The sequence below is a fragment of the Lactuca sativa genome, chromosome 2 (assembly GCF_002870075.4).
Source record: "Lactuca sativa cultivar Salinas chromosome 2, Lsat_Salinas_v11, whole genome shotgun sequence".
Classification (NCBI taxonomy): domain Eukaryota; kingdom Viridiplantae; phylum Streptophyta; class Magnoliopsida; order Asterales; family Asteraceae; genus Lactuca; species Lactuca sativa.
In genome coordinates, this window is record NC_056624.2 from 26194210 (window position 1) to 26208131 (window position 13922).

General features: G+C 39.6%; 1 long non-coding RNA gene across 3 annotated transcripts; it reads right to left on the reverse strand.

The window, feature by feature from the left end:
- Nucleotides 1-10828: 10828 nt before the first annotated feature.
- Nucleotides 10829-12925, reverse strand: LOC111888717 (uncharacterized). Of its 3 annotated transcripts, none has more exons than XR_002849296.2 (6): nucleotides 12145-12925; nucleotides 11957-12049; nucleotides 11713-11747; nucleotides 11515-11561; nucleotides 11211-11275; nucleotides 10829-11060 (listed from the first exon to the last, which is right to left on the reverse strand). It is a non-coding gene; the product is annotated as an uncharacterized LOC111888717 (long non-coding RNA). The 3 variants fall into 3 exon arrangements; XR_002849295.3 differs by having other exon boundaries at nucleotides 10829-11275; nucleotides 12145-12274; nucleotides 12570-12922; XR_002849294.3 differs by having other exon boundaries at nucleotides 10829-11275; nucleotides 12145-12924.
- Between the last annotated feature and the right edge of the window lie 997 nt (nucleotides 12926-13922).

Consider the following 13922-nt stretch of genomic DNA (forward strand, 5'->3'; position numbering starts at 1 on the left):
ACCCCACTTACAATTGATTCTTACCATTGTGTTTATCTTTATAAACTTATAGCTGAAAGATGCCTCCTCTCTAATCTCCCAGGAATAACCTTGCACCTCCACCACCTCCTCCTCCGGTCATCGATACTGCAGCCCTGAATGTTGTCGTAGCCGCAGCAGTGGCAACTGCCATGGCTCAGTATCACTCTACTGATGCCAGCAGAGGTGGAACCCCTGGTAACTCTATTCCTGCTGAAATCCATGTGCGCTCGAGAGAGTGCTCCTACAAGGATTTCACCAACTGCAACCCGAAGTCCTTCCATGGAACCGGCGGAGTCATTGCCCTCTCGCAATGGTTCGAAAAGACTGAATCAGTCTTCGAAATTTGTTCATGCCCTGCTGCAAGCAATGTCAAATATGCCGCATGCACCTTTGAAGGAAAAGCTCTGACGTGGTGGAACGGCCACGTTAAAGCACTAACTCTCGTAGTGGCAAATGACATGGGTTGGGAAACCATGCAGGACCTCATGGTTGAGGAATACTGCCCGAGGGGCGAAATCCAGAAATTGGAGCAGGAGCTGTGGAGCCTAACCATGAAGGGCTCCGACGTAGTCTCATATACCACCAGGTTTAGCAGCTGGTGGCCCTCTGCCCCAATATGGTTCCCACCGAAGGGAAAAAGATCAAGACGTACATATGGGGGCTAGTGCCTCCATATAAGGGAAATGTCTTTTCATCAAACCCTACTACCTTCGACAGTGCCAAGCGATTGGCACAGCGACTCATCGACCATGGAGTCAAAGCCCCAGTAGCAACAACAACCCTAGCCATCTCGGAAGCCTCCAAACCCGCTGACACCAAGCGGAAGTTCTGGGAGGAGAAGAAGAAACAGCGAGCTGCCAAAAAGTAGCAAATTGTGGCAGTGCATGCCGCAACAACCCCTGCTGCTGCTGCTGCTACTGCTCCGGTGGGACAGTATGCTGGAAATTTGCCTAAGTGCGGCAAATGCAATTACCACCACAACGGCCCCTGCCGTGAAATACAGTGCTCTAACTGCAACAGAAAAGGACACATAGTCCGTTTCTGTAAATCTCCGACAGGCCGATCACCCAAGTCCACGGCTCCGGCGCGAGCCAGGCCTGCTATGGATGTGGCGAGGCGGGCCACTATAAGAGGGACTGCCCCAAAGCGAAGAATGCTGGCGGAGCAGGGAGGGTACTAGCAATAGGCCATGGGGAAGCAGTTGTTGACCCGACGGTGGTGACTGGTACGTTCCTCCTCGATAACTCCTATGCATGCATTTTGTTCAATAGTGGAGCAGAGCGAAGCTTCATGAACCATAAATTTGCTTGCATGCTTAAACAACAACCTCACACACTTAAAGAACAATTCACACTAGAAATGGCTAATGGAAAAACAGAAAGCACGAATAGCATATACTTAGGTTGTACCCTAACTCTAGATAACCATTCATTTCAAATCGACCTTATGCTGGTCTCGATTAAAAGCTTCGACATTATCATCGGCATGGATTGGTTAAGTCTTCATCGCGCCAACATCATGTGCTATGAGAAAGCAGTCCGTCTAAACCTCCCGTCTAACGAAACTCTTATCGTCTACGGCGACAAACCCGGTGCGAGTCTTTGTATTATATCAAGTATTCAAGCACAGAAGTATCTACGTAAAGAATACCATGCATTTCTTGCTCACATTGTCAATACGAGCCTCGAATCGAAAGAACTAAAGAACATCCCAGTAGTGAGCGACTTTCCCGACATCTTTCCAGAAGAGCTACCAGGATTACCTCCGCAACGACATGTCGGGTTTAGAATCGACTTAGTCCCAGGACCTACCCAAGTAGCCAAGTCGCCCTACCGATTAGCTCCAGCAGAGATGCAGGAACTATCCGGTCAACTTAACGAACTGCTCAGCAAGGGATTTATAAGACCAAGTTTCTCGCCTTGGGGAGCACCGGTCTTATTCGTTAAGAAGAAAGACGGATCATTTTGTATGCGTATCGACTACAGATAACTCAACAAACTAACGGTCAAGAATCGTTACCCTCTGCCACGCATAGACAATCTATTTGACCAACTGCAAGGGGCGAACTACTTTTCCAAAATTGATCTAAGATCCGGATATCACCAGTTACAAGTGCTAGAGGAGGATGTTCCGAAGACAGCCTTCCAAACTCGTTACGGACACTACGAGTTCGTGGTGATGCCATTCGGATTGACCAATGCGCCAGCAGTTTTCATGGATCTGATGAATAGAGTATGCTAACCTTACTTGGATCAGTTCGTCATTGTCTTCATCGACGACATCCTGATCTACTCCCGAAGTAAGGAAGAGCATGGCGATCATCTGCGACAAGTTCTAGGAACCTTACGAGCAGAGAAGCTCTATGCAAAGTTCTCTAAATGTGAATTTTGGATCCGAAGAGTCGAATTCTTAGGACACGTGGTAAGAGAAGAGGGAATCCATGAATACCCATCCAAAATTAAGGCCATTGAGAACTGGTCAGCACCGAAGACGACTACAGAAATTCGTCAATTCCTAGGTTTTGCTGGCTACTACCGCAGGTTCAAACAGAACTTCTCCCGAATTGCGAAACCTCTTACAACACTGACCCAGAAAGGTGTAGCCTTTGACTGGGAAGAGAAACAGGAGAGAGCGTTCCAAACGCTCAAGCGAGCTTTGTGCACCGCACCAATACTATCCCTCCCCGAACGGATAGAAGACTTCGTAGTCTATTGCGATGCATCGAATCAAGGGCTCGGGTGTGTTCTGATGCAGCGAGGTAAGGTCATCGCCTACGCCTCGAGACAGTTGAAGACACACGAAGTTAACTACACGACCCACGATCTTGAGCTAGGAGCAGTCGTTTTTGCTCTGAAGATATGGAGACATTATTTGTATAGAACGAAAAGCACTATCTTTACCGACCACAAGAGTTTACAACACATATTAGATCAGAATGAGCTCAACATGAGACAACGACGGTGGGTCGAGCTACTTAGTGACTACGAATGCAAAAATCGTTATCATCCGGGTAAAGCCAACGTAGTAGCAGACGCCCTAAGTCTGAAGGAATATTCTGGTCGAAGAGTCAAGTCATTGACAATGACTATCCATTCACACATGTCTAAGCAAATTCAGGCGGCCCATCTTGAAGCCATGAAACCTGAAAGCGTGACGAGTGAATCCCTTAGAGGAATGGATAAAAATTTAGAATCCAAGGGTGGCGGAGCTTTATATTTCATGATCCGGATCTGGACACCGAGGCACGGTGGTTTCCGAGACTTGGTCATGACCGAAGCGCACAACACTCGGTATTCCGTCCACCCAGGTTCAGATAAGATGTATATGGATCTCAAAAAGCTATACTGGTGGCCTAATATGAAAGCAGAGATTGCTACCTTCGTCAGTAAATGCCTTACTTGCGCGAAGGTTAAGGTCGAGTACCAGAAGCCCTCCGGCTTATTACAACAACCAGAGATTCTAGAATGGAAGTGGGAGCAGATCACTATGGATTTCATAACCAAGTTGCCCAAGACAACGGGTGGACTTGATACCATATGGGTCATCGTCGATAGATTGACCAAGTCTGCACAGTTCCTGCCTATCAAAGAAACTGACAAGATGGAGAAACTTACGAGAACATACATTAGGGAAATCGTACGACTACATGGTGTACCTATATCCATTATCCCCGATAGAGATAGTAGGTTCACCTCAAGATTCTGGCAATCACTACAACATTCCCTGGGAACAAGGCTGGACATGAGCACAGCCTACCATCCACAGACTGACGGACAAAGTGAGAGGACCATCCAAACACTGGAAGATATGATGAGATCATGTGTGATTGACTTTGGAAAGGCATGGGATACTCATTTACCCCTTGTCGAGTTTTCCTATAATAACAGTTATCACACGAGCATCAAGGCTGCTCCATTTGAAGCCCTCTATGGCCGAAAGTGCAGATCCCCTCTGTGTTGGGCGGAAGTGGGTGATACCCAATTAGCTAGGGGGCAAGTTTCTGACAGTACTCTCACAGGTCCAGAAATCATACGGGAAACGACAGAAAAAGATTGTTTAGATCCGTGAACGATTGAAGGCCTCTAGAGACCGACTTAAGAGCTACGCGGATAAGCGAAGGAAACCTTTGGAATTCCAGGTGGGAGACCGAGTCCTTCTTAAAGTCTCACCCTGGAAGGGCTTGATACGCTTCGGTAAGCATGGGAAGCTTAATCCGAGATATATAGGACCCTTCGAGATTCTCGCAAGAATCGGCCATGTAGCTTACATACTCAATCTACCCGACGAACTTCGTAACGTACATTCTACATTCCACGTATCTAACTTGAAAAAGTGTCTGTCCGACAAGACTCTTGTAATCCCACTCATTGAGATCGATATCAATGAGAGCCTCAACTTCGTGGAAGAACCAGTAGAGGTCATGGACCGAGAAGTCAAGCAGACGAAGCAAAGCCGTATCCCGATTGTGAAGGTCCGCTGGAACGCCAAGCGAGGACCGGAATTCACTTGGGAGCGTGAGGATCAGATGAAACTGAAATACCCTCATCTTTTTGCTTAGTTATTTGTAACTACTTTATTTGTTTAGACTTTAATTTCGGGACGAAATTCCCTTTAACAGGGGGATGATGTGACAACCCGAGATTTTCCATTCGGTCAAACCCTAAGAGTCAACGACTTCGTATCATAAATTAATATCATTATTTCTTACTTTTAAGAAATATAAAGTTCGTTTGATTATTTTTAATATTATTTTTAAACGAACGAGTGAAAGAAAGTGTCGTTTCGGGTTTTGATTTTTGAAAACCGCAAACACTGCACGTATTAGAAACACCCGACCAAACTTTTATGTTTTGGTTGAAAATTCACCCAAAAACCGTGAACTCATACCTATGTATGAGTTTACTCCCCAAAAAGTTAGTCATTTGTGTTTACTCCCCAAATGTCAATGTATATATGTATATGTAATGTATTGTTACTCATTCTAGTATCGTTGTATATGTTCTCTTTCTAGTATAGTTGTATATGTTCTTCCTCTAGTATCGTTGTATAGGTTCTCTTTCTAGTATAGTTGTATATGTTCTCTTTCTAGTATAGTTGTATATGTTCTTCTCCTAGTATAGTTGTATATGTTATTCCTCTAGTACAGTTGTATATGTTCTTCTCCTAGTATAGTTGAATATGTACTCATAGTAATGTAATGTATATGTTCTCATAGTAATAAGTATTGACTCATGAATGAACTGACTCATTGATCTAGAAATAGTATAAGTATGATCATGTGCTACCCCGATGGTAGCTTACTAATGATGTAACTAGTACGCATGAATGTGGAAGCTCTTTTATGTCTATATATGTACATATGATATATAATTAATATTGAAACGACCTTCGGAAGGCTACCCGATATCCCACCAGACCACATCCAAATTGAGGAAAAGGAAACAGGGCGGACGGCCTTCCTAAGCCTTTTAAACATTGCTTATATAACTATACATATACGGGCATGCAATTTATAATATGTGTAACAAAGTTTAAGTAAAAGTATTAGATAAGTAAAAGAGTTTGTAAAGCAGTTTGAAGTAAAACAGTTTGAACAGTAATAAAATCATTGGTTTTGTAGTTATTAATCACATGTGATTGATGTAATAACTATAAGTATTCAACTTGTATCCCCCCCCCCCCATAAAAGCATTTAAAACATTTAAAAGTATTTCAAAGGTTAATTTAAGGGGTATGAACTCATTTGTGGTGAGTGGATTGGATTGAAGTGTCGGGTACGGTGTTAGGTGACAAATGAAGACTTGTACACACGCACGAGCCTAGTTATCATATAATGAACATATATATAACTAATTAGTCAAATTATAACTAATAATATAAGTTTGGACACTCTAGAACATGAAAACACTTTGTTTCAAGTGTTAAAGATCACAAGGATTGCATCCAAGTGTTAGTAGGGTAAAGCTAGGGTGTTTAGGGTTCAAGCGTAAACTCCCTTGAACCCTAAACACCCTAGCTTTACCCTACTAACACTTGGATGAAATCCTTGTGATCTTTAACACTTGAAACAAAGTGTTTTCATGTTCTAGAGTGTCCCAACTTATTTTATTAGTTATAATTTGACTAATTAGTTACATATATGTTCATTATATGATAACTAGGCTCGTGCGTGTGTACAAGTCTTCATGTGTCACCTAGCACCGTACCCGACACTTCAATCCAATCCACTCACCACAAGTGAGTTCATACCCCTTAAATTAACCTTTGAAATACTTTTAAATGTTTTAAATGCTTTTATGGGGGGATACAAGTTGAATACTTATAGTTATTACATTAATCACTGGGGATACAAGTTGAATACTTATAGTTATTACATCAATCACATGTGATTAATAACTACAAAACCAATGATTTTATTACTGTTCAAACTGTTTATCAAACTGTTTTACTTCAAACTGCTTTACAAACTCTTTTACTTATCAAATACTTTTACTTCAACTTTGTTACACGTATTATAAATTGCATGTCCGTATATGTACAGTTATATAAGCAATGTTTAAAGGCTTAGGAAGGCCGTCCGCCCTGTTTCCTTTTCCTCGATTTGGATGTGGTCTGGTGGGATATCGGGTAGCCGTCCGAAGGTCATTTCAATATTAGTTATATATCATGTGTACATATATATACATAAAAGAGCTTCCACATTCATGCGTACTAGTTACATCATTAGTAAGCTACCATCGGGGTAGCATAGGATCATACTTATACTAATACTAGATCAATGAGTCAGTTCATTCATGAGTCAATACTTATTACTATGAGAACATATACATTACATTACTATGAGTACATATTCAACTATACTAGGAGAAGAACATATACAACTATACTAGAGGAATAACATATACAACTATACTAGGAGAAGAACATATACAACTATACTAGAAAGAGAACATATACAACTATACTAGAAAGAGAACCTATACAACGATTGTAGAGGAAGAACATATACAACTATACTAGAAAGAGAACCTATAAAACTATACTAGAAAGAGAACATATACAACGATACTAGAACGAGTAACAATACATTACATATACATATATACATTGACATTTGGGGAGTAAACACAAATGACTAACTTTTTGGGGAGTAAACTCATACATAGGTATGAGTTCACGGTTTTTGGGTGAATTTTTAACCAAAACGTAAAAGTTTGGTCGGGTGTTTCTAATACGTGCAGTGTTTGCGGTTTTCAAAAATCAAAACCCGAAACGGCACTTTCTTTCACTCATTCGTTTAAAAATAATATTAAAAATAATCAAACGAACTTTATATTTCTTTCTAATAAGAAATAATGATATTAATTTATGATACGAAGTGGTTGACTTTTAGGGTTTGACCGAATGGAAAATCTCGGGTTGTCACAAATTACGAATATTAAATTAACTTTATTATGTTCAACATATGGATGCCTATATTAGTTAGATCTATCTATGCCTCAACAGCCAGCTGTTAACTAAAAAATTGATTAAGATCATGTAAAGTTCATTTGCAATCAAGTTTCATGTTTCCTCTCCAACATCTATTTAATTTTATAGTTTTATGTTTTAGTGTTACTAATACAATATTTATACTTATTCAATTTTAAAGACAATGCATGTTTTATTAAATATTTAAAATATTATTGTTAGACGAGTTAAATCTAAATTAAGTAATGGTATAGTGATTTTGCACCTATTATCTCAATTGTATTCTTATATATATATATATATATATATATATATATATATATATATATATATATATATATATATATATATATTAAAGATGATCATCTTTATGAATAGTGAACTTAGATACTTTTTGGCAGAAATGGTCCATAAGTTTTCATATTTTTAGTGGTTTAGATTTTTGGCACTAAAATTTGTTATATCGGCTATTTAGTCCCCTTTAACAGTGTAAAGATAAAGATGAGCTTTGATCCGTGTCATTTCCACGTCTCCCCCACCGGTTCTGCCTCGCTTCCTGTGCTTCCCACCATTTATTTTCTAGATTCCTCCATTTGTCAACGACACTTCTACACACAGCCACCACATGATCGACTCATTACTCTTTGTCAATCTATCGCCTTATCTTGATTCCACCACAAGAAACAGTTGGGAACAAACCGTGGAAGAGATTGATGCAGTCAGAGATAGCAAGTCCAAAACCCATATTGCAGGTATGAGATGTTGCTAACCCATCGTCACCGACCGATAGGTCTTGTAACGCCCCATTTCTGGTATGTGATTTAAATAAAGCAATTTTCATTTCTTAATAGGTACTCGACGAGTCAGTAGCCCAACTCGTCGAGTACAGATGGGGTTTGCACGTGGTATAAGTTGGCGACTTGACGAGTCCATATTCTCGGACTCGGCGAGTCTTCCGGTCAGGATGAAACCCTAATTTCAAGGGTTTGCACCCTATTTAAACGTCATTATAGCCCCAAGCCAGCCTCCTTCACTCCTCAGAGACTTATTCCCGAAACCCTTGCCTCCTTGTAGTGTGTGTGAGTGACCTTTGCATTGTGAGGGAACTTTTGGTGCATTTTGGAGCAAGGAGAAGAAGGAGAAGGTAGAAGAACTCAAGGAAGAAGAAGTAGATCCAGAATACACTCCTCTTTGGCCATCCCCTCTGGTAATGAAGCTTCCATCTTGATTATTGTGCTAATAGATCTAGTTTGGCCCCCAAATTGTTGATTTTAAGCTCAAAAACCCCAAATCCTTTGTGATAAAGCCTTGTGATCGGGTCATATCTTAGATCTAGCCTCTCTTAAGCTCCAGAAACTCAAGGAGACCACCTTTTGGAAGCCATGGCTTTGTTTTAGTCAAGTAAACCCCCTTAAGATCAAAGTTTGAGTGTTATTGCTTCATTGCATCTTAGCTACATGTAAAATTAGCAAATTTACGTGTTCAGATAGTCCCAGAAGCTTATATCTAAGAATTGGATGCACTAGAGTTGATTAGAATCGACTGTATGGATTATGCATGCAAGGGACTCGACAAGTCGTTCTTCAGACTCGACGAGTAGAGTCGCGAGTCCCCGAGTTTTCCCTGTTTGAGAGTTGAGGGTGGAACCAGTGAGTGGGAAAGGGACTCGGTGAGTTAGAGCTCAGATCTAGTAATGGAGGGACTCGGCGGGTCTACGCCCTGACTCGGCGAGTCCAAGGCAATCTTCTTGCCTCAAGAACAAACTTGACGAATAGTTCATACAACTCGGCAAGTCGTAGACTGGACACATTCATAGGATGAAGGAGGACTCGACGAGTTGTTCATACAACTCGGCGAGTCAGATGAAGATGGACTCGATAATTGTATCGAAGAAGAACTCGTCGAGTCTTTGCTAGACTCGGCGAGTTGAAGCGAGTAAAGGATTAGGAAAGGTGTTAGGGACTCGGGGAGTTGGAGGCCCAACTCAGCGAGGCCGGTCAACTGAATGTTGACTTTGACCACGGGTAAAATAGTCATTTTACCTTGAGAGCAGTTATCGGTACCTGATCTAGGGTTTTTGGGATTTGTAGTCGGGGAGCTCCAGAGCAGCAGTCAGACAGTTTCAGATTTAGCATCTCAGCAGCCAACGTTACGAGATGAGTTTCCTTCCAGTAGAAACTGGTCTACGGCCACAATGTCGGCCCGTTTAGATACTAGTAGTTCCGGGCTGCGGTCCAATGCCGGGAGGGTCCCGAGAAGTAGTTATGTATTCTTGATGTCTTCATGATTCATGCACATCAGGATATGTTAGGTGCTAGATGTTCCGGACTTCGGTCTGATGTCGGGTGAGCCCGATGCAGTATATGTATTATATGATATATATATATATATATATATATATATATATATATATATATATATATATATGATTATGTTATGTTCATCTAGTTTCGGACTTCGCTCCAATGCAGTGGGCGGGGCCCAAGCTAATTCCGGATTTCGTTCCGATGTCGGGCGGGGCCCGGTGAAGTGGGCAGGGCCCAAACTAGTACCAGACTTCGTTCCGATGCCGAGCGGGGCCCGATGCGGTGGGCGGGGCCCAAGCTAGTTCTGGGCTTTGGTCCGATGCTGAGCAGGACCCAGTATGTGCTTATATGCTATTGTATGGTATGTTGTATTTTGGGGGAGCTCACTAAGCTTCGTGTTTACAGTTTCAGATTTGGTTTCAGATACTTCAGCTAGCGAGGGAAAGGGCTCGGGATGATGGTATGGCACCCACCACAGTTTAGCCTGGGAGTTAGACTCTGATATTTTGTTATGATTTGACATGAGTTGCGATATGAGACATATTTTATGATGTTTTGAGATACACGAGTTATGGTTTTATTATATGATATTTTGATACTATGGTTCTAGTAATGTGTTAAAACAAAATTGTTGGCGTGTATTTTTGAGATGTTTCAAGTTAGTATCACACACTACAAATAAAATGACATTTAGTGGTACAAAAAAGTGCCACTAAAAACCAAAAAAGTGTCACTAAAGACCCCCTGACAATCAGCGGCACAAAAAAAAGTGACACTAAAAGAGCTGCCACTAAAGACCTTTAGTGGCACTTTTTTGTTGTGCCGCTGCAACCTAAATGGGTTTTAGAGGCATTTTTTTATGCCACTAAAACACTTTTAGATTTTAATGGTATTTCTTTATGCTACTATATATTTGCTAAAATAAATATAATTATCCTATTTTTTTAAATTTATATTTATAAATTAGGCATGGCTTTTTTTAATTTCAATCATTTATGCAATATAATAAAAATGATAATTAATATTGTAAATGAAAAAAATACAATATAATTACTTAAATTAAAATGTAACTTGTTTAACAACAATATTCTCAAAATTTAAAATACAAATGTTTTCAACAATTCTAAATAACCTATTGTGCTTCTTTTGCATCCTACTATGCTGGTTTTGTTGAAACTTCATCCAAATTCTACAATATATAATTGTACATTCCTTGTGAATTGGGTAGCCGTTGAAAAGGTGAAACATGTTCCATTATATCATCTTCAATGATGAGTCAAATTTATTAGTCATTGTTCATAAAGCACATAAATAACAAACAAAACTAATGCCTTATGCATAAATTAAAACCCATTATGGATACCACCACCACCCCATCCATAAAGATTAGCAAGAATTGAATATGAGTCGTACCTATAAAAGCTTCAGTCGAAGCTTATTTTCTTTGCACATTTATACCTAGATGCCAAAATATTAACCTGAATGTATGTTGATATTAAAAAAAATTATCACTTCTCAGTAAACGTCCATGTGACAGTAAATTGTTACAGAAATGGTCCCTCTGACAGTTAACTGCTATATAAATGGTATATGTAACTGTAAACTGTCACAAGGACCATTTATGTAATAGTTTACTGTTGTAATGACCTTTTTGGCAACAATTTCACTCAAGTTTTAAAAGTAAAAACTAAAAGAAAAAAAATAAATTAAAGTATACCATGTTATCAAAGTGAATTTGCTTGTCTATCTCACTGAACCACGAATCTGCATATTGGTATTCAATGTTATCTCTAATTGTCCACATATACATGTAGCTGTTAGATAAATAAAGTTCTGATTATAACATTGCACTCTAATATAACCTATAAAGAAGTTAAGAAAATAGGAAAATTAAGTGTTTTAAAATCTATTTTACCTATGGAAAGATCCCATCAGTCTTTGAATTGATACCTATTTTTGGAGGAAAAAAACATGTACATTGAATCCAATTAAAAAAAAATGCACACAGAATAAAAGACATTAACATGCAAAATAGTTGAACTTTAGATTACTTTAATCTTGATGTCACTTTTCCAAACGGTAGCAAATATTTTCAATATGAGATATGAATATCATGCATGAAACTACATATTATGGTTCTTATTTGATAAATAAATTACCTGTGTTGCATGAAGTTGCTACTTGAATAGACCTTTTATCTTGTTCTTCTAGCTTCTCCATCTCGTACAATTGAAAACTTTATGTCTCTCCTTCTGTTTTATATTAAATATCAGATGCTCAATTCCACATTATCATTCTTAAATTTAAGGGTACTCTACTCTTAGCTAATTAAGGGGTAAGTATGTACCTAAATCGGAGCTCCAGCAAACCAAAAAACGTGAATCCACAGACCATGTTTCCTCGATTCAAAGGCATACAAACCAACCCAATCCAATTGCGCTAGTTCATGTCCCATAACATACAAATTGAGTTTCAAACTGAGAAGAAAGGGATAAATTAGTGAAAATTGATCTCTTTTGCAGTCTACCAATGTTACCTTCGTTTGAAAAAACAATTGAATTCCTAAAGTTTCAAGTTCAAAAAACATGGAAAACAACCAAATGCACATATTCACCCAAATTAGTCAAAAGTCGACACATATACACACAGATTAGTCAAACGCCAATATATAATCCATGTTTGATTTACCTAATTCTCGATTTCGTTAAAACCCTATCAACAATTACAGTTAATAATCCCAATCAGGTAATATGTGAACAAATCTAACCATACCTCCAAATATACCATAAGGATCGCGAGAAATGAAGGAAGCTAAACATAGATGAGACAGGAAAACAAATGATTTCGTTGAAAGGTGGTCACCAGCGTATCCCAATTCCTGTTGTGGCTTCTTTTAACACAATCGTCGGTGTTGGAGGTGACAACCGCGACGAGGGACCGATGGTGATGGAGCGATGACAAGTGTTGGCAATAAGTGGGTGAAGGTGACGGGGGTGAGCGACGAAGGAGAATGGCGGAAGATGGAGAATGGTGGACGAGCTTTAGCTATCAATTTTGCCCTAAACATTTTGGTATATTTAAAGTTTTGAGAGATAATCAAAATTCTGGGACCCGCGTTGTTTTTTGGTATCTAAAAATATTTAGGAGTAAAGGCGGGGAAAATAGGAAGGAACGAAAAAAATTGATTCTTAAAGTCTATAGTGTCACAACAAAATATGTGCCACTAAAACACATACTATAGTGGCACAAATATATTTTGCCACTAAAAACTTGTGCCACTAAATATAATTTTATTTGTAGTGAGAGCCTTGGTTTGAGGGATTCAGGCACACTTTCGGGTGTGTCTGAACTCAAACTAAAGATGTGGTATAAAGTTTTCAAAAGAAAAGAGTTTTAGAAAAACAAAAAGAATTTTTAGAAAGAAAAGAACTTTGAAAAGAGAAAAAGGGTGTGGTGCATGCAATCAGCCAAGCTCAAGTAAGTACTCTCAAATTACCCATACAAGTTTATGTTATGATTATCAGTTTCAGTTTTGGTAGAACAACATGCTAGAATAGGACTAAGGATCTAGGAGGATGTCTTATGTGCCTGCTATATGTGTTTCAGCTTGATGAGAATTGCATGCTCGTATTGAGTAGACAGTAGTAGGATAGCTTGTTTAGGTTATGCCTGATAGTATGAGCTTAGAATTGTATGCCTGATAGTATGAGCTTAGCATTGTATGAGAGTAGTTTCCTGTGTCCGAATGTTGCTTGCTTTGTGCTTTGTAGGACTCTGAGTGATGGGAGTTAGCCATTAGGTGAATACGTCATGTCACATGTGATCAGGGTTGAATAATCTCAGAGTGCTAGATTTGGCCCTATTTCGTAGCTCTTGTCTGAGTCTAACCATTGTGGGGACGAGTCTTTTACTCGAAGGATTATCTGAGCCTCGTCACATGTGATGGTAACCAGGTGATGGCTAATTGGCATTACAAAGAGGCCTTCAGCAGCTGAGGACTGTTTTGGGTCGGAGATTTCCCTAGGGCAAGCCTAGGATGAGAGCAGCAGAGATCAGTAGCAGTAGAAGTGACTTGGTGAAGTCAAGGAAGTTATTGAGGAAAGTACGGATAAATGTGGAAGGTAG